A 13,756-nucleotide genomic window follows, 5' to 3' on the forward strand; every position below is an offset into this window, starting at 1 on the left:
TGATAAAAACCCTCCAGAAAATAGGCATAGAGAGAACTTTCCTCAACATAATAAAGGCCATATATGACAAACCCACAGCCAACATCGTTCTTAATGGTGAAAAACTGAAACCATTTCCTCTAAGATCAGGAACAAGACAAGGTTGCCCACCCTCACCACTATTATTCAACATAGTTTTGGAAGTTTTAGCCACAGCGGTCAGAAAAGAAAAAGAAATAAAAGGAATCTAAATCAGAAAAGAAGTAAAACTGTCACTGTTTGCAGATGACATGATACTATACACAGAGAATCCTAAAGATGCTACGAGAAAACTACTACAGCTAATCAATGAATTTGGTAAAGTAGCAGGATACAAAATTAATGCACAGAAATCTCTTGCATTCCCATACACTAATGATGAAAAATCTGAGAGAGAAATTAAGGAAATACTCCCATTTACCATTGCAACAAAAAGAATAACATACCTAGGGATAAACCTACCTAAGGAGACAAAAGACCTGTATGTAGAAAACTATAAGACACTGATGAAAGAAATTAAAAACGATACAAACAGATGGAGAGATATACCATGTTCTTGGATTGGAAGAATCAACATTGTGAAAATGACTATACCCAAAGCAATCTACAGATTCAGTGCAACCCCTATCAAATTACCAATGGCATTTTTCACAGAACTAGAACAAAAGATTTCACAATTTGTATGGAAACACAAAAGACTGACCCAGAATAGCCAAGGCAATCTTGAGAAAGAAAAACGGAGCTGGAGGAATCAGGCTCCCTGACTTCAGACTCTACTACAAAGCTACAGTAATCAAGACAGTATGGTACTGGCACAAAAACAGAAATATAGATCAATGGAACAGGATAGAAAGCCCAGAGATAAACCCATGCACATATGGTCACCTTATTTTTGATAAACGATATCTTTATCTTTTGAGAAAGAATATACAATGGAGAAAAGACAGCCTCTTCAATAAGTGGTGCTGGGAAAACTGGACAGCTATATGTAAAAGAATGAAATTAGAACACTTCCTAACACCATACACAAAAATAAACTCAAAATGGATTAAAGACCTAAATGTAAGGCCAGAAACTACAAAACTCTTAGAGGAAAATATAGGCAGAACACTCTATGACATAAATCACAGCAAGATCCTTTTTGACCCACCTCCTAGAGAAATGGAAATAAAAACAAAAATAAACAAATGAGACCTAATGAAACTTAAAAGCTTTTGTACAACAAAGGAAACCATAAACAAGATGAAAAGACAACCCTCAGAATAGGAGAAAATATTTGCAAATGAAACAACTGACAAAGGATTAATCTCCAAAATTTACAAGCAGCTCATGCAGCTCAATATCAAAAAAACAGACAACCCAATCCAAAAATGGGCAGAAGACCTAAATAGATGTTTCTCAAAAGAAGATATACAGATTGCCAACAGACACATGAAATGATGCTCAATATCACTAATCATTAGAAAAATGCAAATCAAAACTGCAATGAGGTATCACCCCACAGCAGTCAGAATGGCCATCATCAAAAAATCTACAAACAATAAATGCTGGAGAGGGTGTGGAGAAAAGGGAACCCTCTTACACTGTTGGTGGGAATGTAAATTGATACAGCCACTATGGAGAACAGTATAGAGGTTCCTTAAACAACTAAAAATAGAACTACCATATGACCCAGCATTCCTACTACTGGGCATATACCCTGAGAAAACCATAATTCAAAAGGAGTCATGTACCACAATGTTCATTGCAGCTCTATTTACAATAGCCAGGACATGGAAGCAACCTAAGTGTCCATCGACAGTTGAATGGATAAAGAAGACGTGGCACATATATACAATGGAATATTACTCAGCCATAACAAGAAATGAAATTGAGTTATTTTTAGTGAGGTGGATGGACCTAGAATCTGTCATACAGAGTGAAGTAAGTCAGAAAGAGAAAAACAAATACCGTATGCTAACACATATATATGGAATCTAAAAAAAAAGTGGTTCTGATGAACCTAGGGGCAGGACAGGAATAAAGACGCAGCTTTAGGGAATGGACTTGAGGACATAGGGAGGCGGAAGGGTAAGCTGGGACGAAGTGAGAGAGTGGCATGGACATATATAAACTACCAAATCTAAAATAGATAGCTAGTGGGAAGCAGCCACATAGCACAGGGAGATCAGCTCGGTGCTTTGTGACCACCTAGAAGGGTGGGACAGGGAGGGTGGGAGGGAGACGCAAGAGGGAGGGGATATGGTGATATATGTATACATAGAGCTGATTCACTTTGTTATACAGCAGAAACTAACACAACATTGTAAAGCAGCTATACTCCAACAAAGATGTTAAAAAAAAAAAAAGATTGTACTTGTGTTGGGGGGTGTGCCTTACTGTTCACTGTCCCCTCTCCCCCCTCCACTGGACTGTCAGCTCTGTGAGAACTGGGCCTTGGTTTGTTTCATTCACAGCTGTCTGCCTGGTGCCTGGCACACAAGAGTCGCTCAGTGAAGAGCTGTTGAATGAATGAACGGGATGCATGAATGATGGACTCTTCTGAGAGCACTGCCTCCACGGAGAGCTCGGGGGAGACCGACAGGAGCTGGCCTGGCCCAGAGCATCTGACCCCGGCACTGGACCCCTTGTCCAGCGTCCCTGCAGGAGGAGTCTCTAAGGGCCTGGGCTCCGCTTATGTTTGTGACTTCTCAGCACAAAGGATCGCTCTGCAATTATGTAGCCACGGGGATCATTGTGGAAGCCAGAGCCCAGCCCGGCCTCGCTGAATGCGCTTTCCTAGAACAAAGAATCTCAGATCGGCGGGTCTGCTCTCCAGAGATCCAATTCCTGGAGACTCACCACTGCAGCCCCACTGTCCACCAGGACACAGCCGGACAGTCAGGGGCATGTGGAGAGCTTGATGAACCTGAGATTCCATCTCAGGCCACCCACACTCCAAGTAAGGAAACTGCAGGCCAACAAGGAGACGTAACTGAACACAGACTCAGGGTGCTGGGACAGACCTGGCCAAGACCACCTTCCTCCCAGGTCAGGGCTCCTTCCTGATGGAAGTTTCTGGGAGCCTTGGCCCTAAGCCCTTCCCTCACTACTCCTGGTGAGTCAGTAGGACAGGATTACTAGAGCCCAACTTGGCAAATGAGGAAACTGAGGCACGGCCAAGGCAAGTGACTCACCTTTCTTCAAAGGGTTCATTACCAAGGGGTGATTACAGGTGGTTACAGTGTGGGCCTGAGCCAGCAGCCTGGGCTGGGTCCTGGCTCAGCCACTTTCAAGCTGAGAAATTGCTAACCTCTGTGTGCCTCAGTTTTTCCATCTGTAAAATGGGTAATAAGCATAACTGACCTGTGGCTTTTTATGAGCGTGAGGAAACCCAGGCATCACCACGGGGAGGACCCAACTCTGGAACCAGATGGCAGGTCAACCCACCAGCCCCTCCACCCGCTCCCTCTAAGACCCCGGTTGCGTCACAAATCACCGTCTGCAGATGGAAACGATGGCAGCACCTCCGCACAGGGTTCTTGTGAAGATTAATTAGGATTTGTAGGGGGTTTTTTTTTATTATTTTATAAAATTTTCTTGCAGTGCCTCCACAGAGCAAGCACAAAGTAAGTATTTGTTAAATAAATACATTCATAGAGTGCTTGAAAAGTACTCTGTGAAGTTTAGCTGCTCTGATTTTTACTGACAATGTAAGACCAGACCCGGAAGCCGCCCTAACCGATCCACTCCCTCGCGTTCACATCACGCCCCTGGGCCCCCGTGTCCAGGCTCCTCTGTCCACCTGGACCGTCTCTCCTCTGAGGCCACCTCTGCTCTCTCTGTTCCCATCTCCCCACCCCCGATCTCCTCAAGACCCTCTCTCCCCCTCACACATACACACTCTCACACACACGCACACACATGCATGCACATGCACAGCCCCTGAGATGCACGCAGACCTCAGCTTTCGCCGTGAGGGTCTGAATCCCAGGCACCTCCCCAAACTCTGCCCCTGGCCTCCTCCAGGCTCCCACCTGCCCACCTGCCCAGCTCAGGAGCAGCCATGCCTGCCAGTACATGCGAGGGGAACCTGCTGGGACCCGCTCCTCCACTCAGGACAAAGGGGCTGGACGCGGTCCTCACACGTCCCCCTCCTGCCCACCCCAGCTCTGTCCCCTTCACAGCAACATAACTCTGGGCAGCGCTGTCACCCCATGACGGGCGCCCGGCAGCCATGGCCACCAACACAGGTTGTTCTCTGGTCTCACCTGGGACTGGAAACAAGAATGCCATGGGCTCCACGTGGTCACAGATAGGAAGAGCTCAGAGAGGCGAGCCCCACGTGGACGGCCTGAGCAGGGAGATCAACACCCAGCTGTGGGGGGGCACGGTTACACCCCATGATTATCCATCCTTGGCTGAGCGCCCTGGTTGTCCAGAGACCCAAGGATGTCAAGGGGACACAGAGGACACAGCTGTGGTCACTCTTTTCCCTCTTTCACTCGCTTATCAGCCGACCAGAGAGAAGCAGTCTCTGTTCTCACCACACGCCTGGCCGGTAGGGGACCCACCTGTCACCAGTCAACACACGCGGCTGGATGAAATAATCCTGGGGGAGGCGACTCCAGCAGGAAGCACTGAGCTCCAAGGTGGAGCAGAGTCAGGGGTCCCAGGGCAGGGGTCTGGGAGGAGGGATGTGGAGCTGGGCATTGAAAAGAGGAAGGAGGTAGGGGCTGCGGTGGTGGGAACAGCTTAGACCTTGACGGAGACAAGAACATACTTGGTGGGAGCGAGAAGGGGGTTTCGGTGGACGGAGGGCCAGTGAGAAATGAGAGTCGGATCCGCAGAGGCGGCTGGACACCAGAAGGTAGGGCCTGAGACAGCCATGCAGTGGGGACCTTATGCCTCGGGCCAGTGCCCCCCTTGCTCCAGCCACAACCTGCCACCTGTCTGAGGCAGCGCAACGTGTGTTGTACTTAATGTTCTCTTAAATCAGATGTCTTAATTACATAAATTTATTTTAACAGCAAACCTTATATACTCGACTTACTTGGAAAAATAAATTAGAACCCAGAGCAACATTATAAATTGTAGTGAGGTCCAATTGCACAGGTAGGCTTGAAGCCCAAGGCTGGCTTGGCTCTCTCTTGGTTCAAAAGAGAGATGATCAAGTGTGAGAAAGAAGTTAAGACATATTAGCACGAAGTGAGACTTTTCAGCTTGAGGGAAAGGAGGATTTGAAAAGACCAACTTTCTAACTGTGTGTCTCCATGTTATGTCAGGAAGGTCTGAGTCACTTGGTAAACGTCACCTGTCATCACCCCCCGGGGGGGAGCAGGCACTGTCTGTGCCCTGCGTGTTGCCCTGGAACCCTCCGATGGGCTCAGACCACTTCCAACCGCTGATATCTGCTTCTCGATGCCTAAAGGTGTTTATCCACAACCTCAGCAGATCACTTTGCCTACACGGGGCAGATCGAAGGTGCCAGAGGACTGACACTCCCTCCAGCAACCCCCAAGAATGGCATGCAGGAGTTTGGGGCTCCCTCGATCCTGGGGTAACTTGTCCAGCTGGGAGACTCCATCTCCCAGACTTTCTCCCTGGGGTTGCACTCCAGCCATCCTCTGTACCAGCAGGCTTAATAACTCAGCCCAAATTGTCATCCTCCCTTCCCTCTCTCACTTCCTGCTCCCAGCCAGTGTTTCCTGGAATCACCTCCCCAGTAAACAACTTGCTCATGAATTCTTATCTCAGAGTCTGTACCCGGAACATCCCAAACTAAGGGAGTGATCATCAGTGACAGTTGTCCCACCCCTGCCACCCAGTGTCAGACCTGGAATCTGAGAGACTCAGTCCAAAGAGACCCAGAAGACAGCTTGGCTCTTACAACTGGATGTGAAATCAACTCAAGGAGAAACCTGCATGGTAATTGACTCTGGGAGGGGCTGGATTTTTCTTCGAAATGTTTTCATGTGGCATTGATTACTGAGAGTGAAACTAGAATGGGGTCAATCAGATCAGCAGCTGGAAAAACTCACGCTGTCTCTGCCCTGAAACATGGGTTTGGATGGTGCCAGGGCATGCATGAGGAGCCCAGTCGGGCCCCACTGCTGTGGTCAGAGGTGATACTGGAGGAGATCAGAAGGGGTGGCCACCCGCCCTTGGCAGGCATTTAAGAAGGGCGATCGCCAGGAACTTGCAGTGGATTAGGCTGGGGGGAGGAGGTTGAGGAAGAGGGTGATTTCTGACTTATAATGAATGGTATTGTCAGTCACCCCAAAGACAAGCATGGCAGGAGGAGCTGGTTCAGGGAGGGAGGTCACGGGTTCAGACTCAGACATGTTGAACTTGAGCTGCCGTCCAGAGATCCAGGTGAAGGTGTCAAGAAGTCTGCTGGATATATGGTATCAGAACCCAGAGAAGAGGCAAGAGCAACCGGGACCGCCTGCCAGCAGATGTGAGGGAGAGGGTGGATTTTAAGAGGTGTGTGGGGGTGGGGTGGGTGTTATTTTCTTCTTTAATTTTTATAGCTACTTTTATTTTTATTTATTTATTTATTTTTTGGCTGTGCTGTGTCTTCAGTTCGTGCGAGGGCTTTCTCTAGTTGCGGCAAGTGGGGGCCACTCTTCATCGCGGTGCGGGGACCGCTCTTCATCGCGGTGCGCGGGCCTTTCACTATCGCGGCCCCTCCCATTGCGGGGCACAGGCTCCAGACGCGCAGGCTCAGTAGTTGTGGCTCACGGGCCCAGCTGCTCCGCGGCATGTGGGATCTTCCCAGACCAGGGCTCGAACCCGTGTCCCCTGCATTGACAGGCAGATTCTCAACCACTGCGCCACCAGGGAAGCCCTATTTTCTTCTTAATTGTGGTAAAATACAACATAAAACTTACCGTCTTAACTGTCCATCAATAGACACTTGGCTTGCTTCCACCTTTTGGCTATTGTGAATAATGCTGCTATAAATATGGGTGTACAAACACCACTTTGAGACCCTCTTTTCAATTCTTTGGGGCATATACCCAGAAGTAGAATTGCTGGATCATGTGAATTCTATTTTTAATTTTTTGAGGAACCCCCATACTATTTTCTGTGGCAGCTGCACCATTTTACATCCCTACCAACAGGGCACAGACGTTCCAGTTTCTCCACATCTTTACCAACACGTTATTTTCTGGGTTTTTTGACACTAGCCATCCTAATGGGTGTGAGGTAGTAAAGAGCTGTTAAATTACAGATGTGGAAAAGGCACAGAGGAAGAAAGGGACTTGAGCAACGTTATAAGGCAGGGATACCTTCATGGCAGTACTTAGATTATCATCAGCCTCGCGAACCTGGATCTGCTGGGGATGCTCTTGGCTACAAGCTGCAATGCCGTGAGGGCAACACTGCCCTCTTCTTCATACGAGGCCCCAAGTGGTTGGGCAGTTCAGGCTCTTTTCTGCTCTGCCATCCTGAGCCGATCGATGACATCGCCTCCTCCTGGCCATGCGATGCCTCTCTCTCTCTCTCTCTCTCTCTTAACACCAGGCATACGTACAGACACCACCACCTCCAGAGCAAAGGAATGGGGCGTGAGGCAGGAGCTCCACCTTCTAAGACTCCGACCTTTTGAAGAGAAAGAAAACTATTTCCCCAAAGCCCCCAGCAGATACCTCCTTACATCTCATGGGCAAGAACTGGCCATGTGCCACGCGTTAAGACTGACTGGGCGAGTGTAAAACAAAGATTGCTGGCTCCACCCCCCGGAGCTTCTGATTCAGTAGGTCTAGGGTGGAGCCGAAGAATTTGCATGTCTAACGAGTTCCCTGGTGATGCAGATGGTGCTGATTCAGGGACCACACTCCGAGAACACCCCAGCTTAACACAATCCTGAGCCACCCCTTGAGTGGGGTATATTGCCACCCAAACAAGATCAAGTTTCTATTGGCAAGGGAAAAGAAGAAGCAGAAGAGGGTAAGAACCACGATGTTCTGCCACAAGGGCTCTGTCAAACTTGGTGTTGTATATTTTTCACCTACTAGACTCTAAGCCGCTGGGAGCTGGAGTCATGAAAATCATCTTTTGGGTCCTGGGGTCTGTGACTTAGTTACTGAGCCTTAGTAGCAAATTTAAACAGATTTGTTAAATGAATGAATAAAGGAGCATCTCACCGAAGCCGCGCAAGGCAGCTGTGTGCTCTGATAACCCTGATCAAAGCACCTTCCTCAGCAGCTCCAAGGCACAGGGCCAGCCCCTCCCACACCAGGCTCAGCCATATGGCTTCCCCCAAAGCAGCTCACATGGCTTCCCTCTCAATATCCAGGCTGAGGCAGACAGCCTATGGCCTTCAGTCCCAAATAGAGCCTGTTAATGGCTCACAGGCCTATGGTCCCTTTTCGAGGCAAAGAACAAAGCCCTCAACCTACTTACGGTCTTTTTTTTTTTTCATTCTGCTTAAAAGATATAATTATTACACATGTATGGGTATCAAACTTCTGAAATGTTAAATACTTTGTTATTGAAAAGAGCAGACATTTCACTTACATAGAGGCTTTTCTTTTGGTATGTTTTGCTTGTAAACTGAAGGACATAAGATTTTTAAATGCTAGGGAATACATTTTAGTCCATTTCAAATATTAGAACAAGTATGTGAATGCTTTAGAAAAGTGCTCTCTATTTTGACAGATAAATGATAACTTACACAAAGTACTGAAAATGAAAGCAAAAATCCCTTTTAAAGAAGCAAATTCTTTTAAACATCTTTATTGGAGTATAATTGCTTTACAATGGTGTGTTAGTTTCTGCTTTATAACAAAGTGAATCAGCTATACATATACATATATCCCCATATCTCCTCCCTCTTGCGTGTCCCTCCCACCCTCCCTATCCCACCCCTCTAGGTGCTCACAAAGCACCAAGCTGATCTCCCTGTGCTATGCGGCTGCTTCCCACTAGCTATCTATTTTACATTTGGTACTGTATATATGTCCATACCACTCTCTCACTTCGTCCCAGCTTACCCTTCTGCCTCCCTATGTCCTCAAGTCCATTCTCTACGTCAGCATCTTTATTCCTGTCCTGCCCCTAGGTTCTTCAGATCCTTTTTTTTTTTTTTTAGATTCCATATATATGTGTTAGCATATGGTATTTGTTTTTCTCTTTTTGACTTACTTCACTCTGTATGACAGACTCTAGGTCCATCCACCTCACTACAAATAACTCAATTTCATTTATGGCTGAGTAATATTCCATTGTATATATGTGTCACATCTTCTTTATCCATTCATCTGTCAATGGACACTTAGGTTGCTTCCATGTCCTGGCTATTGTAAATAGAGCTGCAGTGAACATTGTGGTACATGACTCTTTTTGAATTATGGTTTTCTCAGGGTATATGCCCAGTAGTGGGATTGCTGGGTCATATGGTAATTCTATTTTTAGTTTTTTAAAGAACCTCTATACTGTTCTCCATAGTGGCTGTATCAATTTACATTCCCACCAACAGTGCAAGAGGGTTCCCTTTTCTCCACACCCTCTCCAGCATTTATTGTTTGTAGATTTTTTGATGATGGCCATTCTGACTGCTGTGGGGTGATACCTCATCGCAGTTTTGATTTGCATTTTTCTAATGATTAGTGATATTGAGCATCATTTCATGTGTCTGTTGGCAATCTGTATATCTTCCTTTGAGAAATGTCTATTTAGGTCTTCTGCCCATTTTTGGATTGGGTTGTCTGTTTTTTTGATATTGAGCTGTATGAGCTGCTTGTAAATTTTGGAGATTAATCCTTTGTCAGTTGTTTCATTTGCAAATATTTTCTCCTATTCTGAGGGTTGTCTTTTCATCTTGTTTATGTTTTCCTTTGCTGTGCAAAAGCTTTTAAGTTTCATTAGGTCTCATTTGTTTATTTTTGTTTTTATTTCCATTTATCTAGGAGGTGGGTCAAAAAGGATCTTGCTGTGATTTATGTCATGGAGTGTTCTGCCTATGTTTTCCTCTAAGAGTTTTATAGTGTCTGGCCTTATATTTAGGTCTTTAATCCATTTTGAGTTTATTTTTGTGTATGGTGTTAGAAAGTGTTCTAATTTCATTCTTTTACATGTAGCTGTCCAGTTTTCCCAGCACCACTTATTGAAGAGGCTGTCTTTTCTCCATTGTATATTCTTTATCAAAAGATAAAGATATCCTTTATCAAAAATAAGGTGACCATATGTGCATGGGTTTATCTCTGGGCTTTCTATCCTGTTCCATTGATCTATAATTCCGTTTTTGTGCCAGTACCATACTGTCTTGGTTGCTGTAGTTTTGTAGTATAGTCTGAAGTCAGGGAGCCTGATTCCTCCAGCTCCGTTTTTCTTTCTCAAGTTTGCTTTGGCTATTCGGGGTCTTTTGTGTTTCCATACAAATTGTGAAATTTTTTGTTCTAGTTCTGTGAAAAATGCCATTGGTAGTTTGATAGGGATTGCATTGAATCTGTAGATTGCTTTGGGTAGTATAGTCATTTTCACAATGTTGATTCTTCCAATCCAAGAACATGGCATATTTCTCCATCTGTTTGTATCATCTTTAATTTCTTTTATCAATGCCTTATAGTTTCCTGCATACAGGTCTTCACTTACTGTCTAAACAGAAAGCACCTATTGCCCAGCTTATGATTCCTTATGAGCCCCAGTGAATGCAGCTATACTCAGACCATACAGATTCCTTATCCACAGTTTGCTGATGTGGAACAAGATCAAGGAAGAAGAGAACTGTCCTGCATAGAGTTTATCCCTTGATTCCAGCTCACATTCACATTTTAACATTTGAATGATAATCATGGAGGGAGTGAAGTGGGGTGAGATTTTGGTGCCCATTTAACAGATGAGCAAACAGAGGCTCAAGGTCATGCAACAGGAAGTCAGAATCAGAGCCCAAGTCTTCTGACCTGGGGCACCCAGATGAATTTTACATGATCTGGCTGTTCACAAATGGACGAAATGTAAGTAGTTTCCTGCTTCAATCAGGACTCAGTGAGCAAAGGTGCAGAGCCTGTCCTGTGACTGCACTGGCCACACGAAATTGGTTAATTTGTGGCTGAGGCCCCAGGCCAGCATTAGGGCATCCAGATGGCTGGGGTCTGGAGAACTCTGTGCCATTTTCCATCTAATCCTGCCTTTGGAGGTTTGGTGAAGGTTCTGGAGTCTGAGCTCCCTGAGACCTTGGACAAGTCACTTCCCCTCTCTGATCCTTGGTTCCCTAACTATAAGGAGGAGGATTAAATGAGAGGCATTGAGCACTCAGCCCACCTGCTGGCATGCTACAGGTGGAGCAGGTGTTTGTCTTTTTTGGCCATCCAATTCCCTCTCTCCATTTTGCTAACATCCCACAAACGAGTCCTGCCTTCCCAAGCCAACTGCAGAAACTCCAATTCCCGCACCTCTTTGTGGCTGGGATACGGTCACATGGCCCACACTCTCTCTACCAATCAGACACACCCGTGGGGGACAAAAATTCAGAATGGTTCTTTGTGGGGTGGCCGCTGTGCCCAAGGGATCTGAGCTTCTAGAAAATACTGTGGCAAGGCTATCAGTTCTTCTGGGGCCTCAGCAGTGGCTGGGACTTCCAAGTCTGGGCCCAATTTCATCAGGACAGACACGGCAGCCTTGGTGTGTTACCAAAGCAGCTCCCACGGTGTGGTTGAAGTCTTTTCCTGCTGCCTAGCTTGCAGACCGCATTCTGACACTCCCCTCAACCTACACGAGGATCTGGGAACACTTAATATCTTTCAACAAATCCCTTTCTTGCTTTAACTGGCCAAAGTGGGTCTATTGTTTGCAGCCGAGCCCAGACAGCGTTCTCTAAATGGCAGGTATTATACTCCGAAGTCCTCCCTCCAAGGTGAAGAGGACGGAGGATAAACCAGCTCTTCGCAGAGGCCTCTGCTTGCAGTCTTGGTCGGCAGCCCAGCCCTGGTGGGCGCTAGCGCCTGCCAGAGCCTCAGACGACTGGATACCAACACAAACAGATGAGTCACCAGCAGCAAGCACAGGGTGTCGATAAACTTGAGTGCCAAGTGGCAGAGATTCTGCCTGGCCGGGGCAGGGGACGGCGCTGCGGCTAGAAGGAGGCACCTCTCAGGGCAGAGCGGCAGGCAAGGTCCTGATGGAAGGAAGGTAAGGGGACACTTTGGGGGTCCCTGGACACTGAGCTGGACGGAGCTGGTCCAGCTGCGCTGCAGAGTCCTCCCAGGCTCAGGGAGCTGCACCAAGATGGAAAGAGCAGGACCCCTGGGTCCTTTCCTCTCCTCTGTTTTTGCCCCTCGTGTGTCCTCGGGGATGGTGCTTCACCCCCCGGCAACAGTGACCACAGTGGGCCTGGCTCTGGGCCAAGCAGGGGGTCCTGCAGGCTCCTCCACACCCACCCCTGTTCCCAGCCACCATTCCCCCCTCCTAACTTCCAGGGGAGGTATGATGTGTGGACTGGGGAGTGGACACAGGCCTCTCCTTCCAGGTGGAAATGTGGAGTGTCCCCCACTCCACTCCCCACCGCCAGTGCTACCTGCGGCCCAGGTGGACCTTTCTAGACCAAGGTCTGGGCTTCCACCGAACCATCTCAGCAGCCCAGCCTCCATCCACACCCACCCCATCCTCCCCACAACCATAACTGCTCCTGTGGCTGTTCATTTACATTCATTTTTTTAAATTTTTATTTTATATTGGAGTATAGTTGATTTACAATGTTGTGTTAGTTTTAGGTGTACAGCAAAGTGATTCTGTTATACATATACCTATTCATTTACATTCTTTTAAATTAAGTACATTCATTATTTCAGTGTCAGCCAGGTGCCTCAGCACTCTCTGGGCCACCTTATGCCACTCTCCTCTGGTTCCCAAGACCCCACCCCTGAGCAGGGCTCTCAGCCTGGCCGCAGGTGAGAATCACCTGGAGGGCTTTAAAATGACCCATGCCCATGAGGGATCCTATTATGAGAGGTGATGAGAAAATTCTAGAACTGGATTATGGTGATGGTTGCACAACTCTGGAGATTTAGTGGTACACTCAAAATGGATGAATTTTATGGTATGTGAATTATACCTCTGTAAAGTTTGTTTTTTTAAAAAAAATACCCATGTCTTTTCCTGATTTCCTAACTCATTTGTTATTGCAACTTTAGCTGAAAAACATGTATTTACCTATGTTCCCCTGCATATTAGACATCCAGCACTGAATACTCTTTGTAAAAAATGTACAGGCCAGTGATAAGGTAAAATTCATAACAGAGCCTACCTACCCGAGGGGAGTTGGTGGGGGGGACCCACTGAGTCAGAGCCTAGCCCACTGGGTTCACTCTCCTCCAGCAGGGAGAGGGGTCTCCTTTTGTCCCCTCCTCCCCGGGTTCCCATGCCCCCATCCTGTGTGAGCCTCCAAGGGCTGGTCTCAAGGGTGAGAGTCAAAATATTTAACCATGGGCCAGGACCATCAGCCCAGATGCCCACTGTAAACAATCAGGGCCTTTTTTCAGGCCAAATGTTGACCTGGCTGGCCTCTCACAGGGCAGCATGTGGCCCATGGTGCATCAGCCCTCCCAAGAAGTTTTCCCCAGGGCTTTCTGTTTGGAGACCGGTTCTATGTGAGCCTGTGAGTGGCCAATGGAGCTTAAAATCATGGGGCCTCTTATAAGTACACAAGGAAGGTTGGTTGTTATGTGCTGGGCACTGTTCTAAGCACCTTGTAGATAAACTCATTAATAACTCACAACAACCCTAGGAAGCAGAGATGATCATCATTATCCCC

This window comes from Balaenoptera musculus, chromosome 15 (genome assembly GCF_009873245.2).
Source record: "Balaenoptera musculus isolate JJ_BM4_2016_0621 chromosome 15, mBalMus1.pri.v3, whole genome shotgun sequence".
Classification (NCBI taxonomy): domain Eukaryota; kingdom Metazoa; phylum Chordata; class Mammalia; order Artiodactyla; family Balaenopteridae; genus Balaenoptera; species Balaenoptera musculus.